Genomic DNA, 4,202 nt, shown 5'->3' with positions numbered 1-4,202 from the left:
TAAAAGCTTTATAAGTTATTTAGAATAATGCCTAATAAATTAAGTCAGAGTCTATTCTAATATAATTAAATATATAATAGATATTAAGCTTTATAAAAATTATTATATAAGCTAACTATAATAGGGTCTTAAGGATTAGAGACAAAAAATATCTATCTTTCTTTGTAAGTTTATTTAGACTTTTGTAATTAATACAGAATCTAAGATCCTTATTCTTCTTCTTAATAAATAAAATAAATAATAAAAAAGAGAAAAATAATAGGTAAATAAATTCTTTATATAAGTTCTTTATTAGATACTTTCTTATAATTATAAGTTCTTAAGTTAATATTTTGTACAGATGTAACATCTTTATCTCTAGTTCCTTATTAAAGTATAGCTTATAATTAAACGAATAGTGCTAAGATAAAGTATTTATAACTATTCTTAAGAAGGCGGCTACTTAGTTACAGAGATATAAAGGAAGATGGCTAAGGATAGACTTAAGATTATTAGAATAAGGTCTAAGATTACTAAGAGTATTCTATTTATTATTATTAGCTACCTGAACTTAACTAACTTAGTAGAGAGTAAGGCGGCCTTATTTCTAAAGCTTATAATTAATATTATCTAATATAACTATCTTTAGTATTATATTATTTTACTTATTACTAATATAAAAAGCTATAGCGCTTATAAGATTTACAGAGATTATCTTATTATTAGTGTTAGCTTTATCTAGATTAGAGTTAAGACTAAGGCTCTTGTTAGCTTTATTAGAGAAAAATAACTTAAGCTCTGCTTTATAACATTAATAATACTAACGTTATTCTTACACAGATTTTTGAAACTAAGTCCTAGTCTTGCTAGCATTATTAGAGCTAACTTTAAGGCTATAACATTAAATATTCTTCTTAAATAGCCTATCTTTATAAGTATTATATTATTTTTGTACTTAATAGTCCTTTAGCTAGTATATCTTATTCCTCTTATAATTTATTAGAGAAAAATAACTTAAGCTCTGCTTTATAACATCAATAATACTAACGTTATTCTTACACAGATTTTTGAAACTAAGTCCTAGTCTTGCTCTATATAAGCAAGCTTATTTCCTAGATAGTTTTATAGTCTTTATAGTTAACTTATATTATTAGCTTATACCTAAGTTAAAGACATTCTAATATTATTTATTACAATTCTTATTTTACTTAATTAACCCTTTAGACCTAGCTTCTAATTAAGACTTATCTTAACTAGTTAAGCCTAGAATATTAGTAAGAGTATAACTATAAATCCAGGCTATAACGAGAAATAAATAATTAATTAGCCTACTAGGCTAATTATTAAATCTAACTAGTAAGATAGCTCTTTTTAAAGGAATAAAAGGGATATTAAGCTATTAAGAGGCAGCTTAAGCGATCTTCTTATTAATTAGAATATATATATTAGCTTTACTATCTATTAAAGTACAAAGATGAAGAACCTTATTATCTGTACCCTTAAGATCAAATGCCATAATAAGAGATAGCCCTCTGACAAGCTAGTCGAGCCTGACAGATACGCTTTTATAATAGCTTAAGGCTGCGATTTCGCCTAAGACATCTCGTTTTCTGACTCCGCGGATTTCTTATTAGGGCTAGAGGACTTATCTCTGAAGTCAGATTCTGTCTTTTTAATCTTACTAATATAAAGGTTAGGGCAGTCAGATTTCATATAGCTAGGCTTATTGTAGTAGAAATAAGTTACTATATTATCCTTCTTAAAACCTACGTGCTTTAATTTTAAACTAGTGGCCTAGCCGGGAGAAGGAGTAGGAGAGCGTCATAGTAGGCCTGCTATCAGGGCCAAAGGGAATGGATACGCCTTATCTAGCGTAGTCCTAGCTTCTGAGCGCCTGGTGTTAGGCCTTAGGCTATTAGGTTGAGCATGGTTACGGATTCGCTCTTCTTCTCTCTTTTTTCTACAAATTAGTATAAGCCGGTTCTCTTGCTTTATAACCTAATAAGCTATAGTGCTAGTGTTATAGAAAATCTAATCTCCTATCTCGCAAAGGAGTTCGGCGGACATCTTTTTCTGTAGGTCCTTATATTGATCCTAGTTAGACTTACTAATCTGTAATGCCAAACGTGTAAAGTTAGCCTAGAAAGTGTTAAATAATTAGTCACTCTAGCGTAAGGCGGCGTAGGCCGCTTTAGCATATTATTAATATAGTGTATTGCTTTCTCTAAAGGCTTACTTTATAATGGCAAAGATTTCCTTAGGCGTCTAAATAAGGTATAGTGATATTAGTTTAAGGCGCTTATAGATATAGTCTTTAGCAGAGCCCTTTATAAGGCTAGTAACGAATCTTATAACCTGTAGATTATCCTTAGGGAAAGGGCTAGTAAGAGAGCGAGTTTTATAAAACTAATCTTTAACTAGGATATTCTTAAGGCCGCTTAGACTACTAAAAGTCTTAGGAGTACTCTTACAGAGATCCTTAATAACAAGAAATAAGAAAGAAGTTAACCTAAGGGACTCTATATTAGCTCTCTTACTTCCTAGCTTATAAGAGCCAGTCTTATAAGAGTAATAATCTTACGCTTATATCAAAATAGGCCTTAGAAGAAGTAATAAGAAGAAGATTAATAATAGGTTTAAGATATACTTTACTTTTAAAAGAGGATCTATAAAAGTGGCCTATTATTATAAGCTAGCTACTATCTCTATATATAGATTAGAATATATAAAAGACATTAAAAAGGCAGGCGCTTAATATATAAACGCTTAATAATAAGTCACCTACTTTATTAAGTTAGTAATTCTCTCTTATAAGGCTATATTCTGTTCTTATAAAGCTATATTTTGTTTCTCTAACTCTTAGCTAGTAATAGTAAGCTATATAATATATTTTGAGATTTAATAAACTAAATCAGTATTAGTATTTGCTGTCTTTACTAACTCTAAAGCAACCCTCTTAGTTGTCTAGTTAGCTAAAGCTTGTTCTGATATTCCTTATTACTATAGCTTAGTTAAGATAATATTAATACCAGATTACAGATTAGCTAGTATAATTACTTTTAGTTAGGCTACTCTAGCAAAAGAATTAGAGAGATTAAAGAATAAAATAGGGTTTTAATAATTAGTCTTAGTATTAAGGGTAGGGTTATTAATTCTAGCCAGACTAGATAGGTTAAAGACAGCTATATTAAACTAGGTAGCTGCCTTTGTATTCTTGTATATTACTGACTAGTTACTAGTAGGTATCACTATTATTAATATGTGGCTCAGCTCTAATAGAGTATTACGTAAGTTAAGAGAGAAATGTAATAGGACTTAAAAGAGTATTATGATTATTAAGATAAGGAAAAGATTAGTAGCCCCTTTAAATAAAGTAGTTGTCTGACAGCTCTAGAGTATATTAACCCTATATTTATACTCCGCCTTAATTACAGAGTTATTATATATATATATATATAAGGCGCCCTATTCTTTTACTTGCTAGGTACAAGGATCCCACTTATTTGAATTCAGAGGTCTGAATCTCCTTGTCTTCTTTAACCTTATTAAGGGTGTAAAGGGTATTAGAGAGGCGTGCTTTATACTTGAGTGTGACCTCAAATATTAATACTGACCCAGAATGAGCTGGCGACAGGTCCAGAAATATAGATCTCTTGCAGTTAATAGTTTAATAACCGTTTTTAGTCAAAGAGCAGTCTTAGGATAATGTCATGTGTCACGTTAGAAGTAGGTAACAAGTACATAAGATCTTTAGCTTATGTTAAGTACTATTCTAAGACTGCAGAGCTAATAAGGATGATACTAGGGTCGCTCTTATATAGCGAGCATGCCTCTTACTAACATGTAGTGCTAATTAATACCTGACAGCCCTAGCACTAGCGGCTAACAAGCATAGTAATTGTGATAATACCTGTATTTAGCAGTAAGATTATTCTGCAGCCTTAGTATTAGAAACATCAAAATTATAAGAGTCTGCTATAGCCTTAGCGTTAAGAATATTAAAATTCGTTAAGACCTGGCTATAGCCTTAGTATTAAGAATACTAAAAGTAATTATAAAAGTAAAACTTAAATTAGCTGCATCAGGCTAATTATTAGGGCTAGAGATCTAAAAACAGTATTATTTAATAGCCCTAGAAAGGGTCTATTAAAATATGTAGTTTTTAAATTAATACAGCTATTATTAAGAAAGGAAACTAAAAAATAATAAAAAAGTAATAGTTT

This window comes from Endocarpon pusillum (genome assembly GCF_000464535.1).
Source record: "Endocarpon pusillum Z07020 unplaced genomic scaffold C702767, whole genome shotgun sequence".
NCBI lineage: Eukaryota > Fungi > Ascomycota > Eurotiomycetes > Verrucariales > Verrucariaceae > Endocarpon > Endocarpon pusillum.
This window is presented reverse-complemented; position numbering follows the sequence as displayed.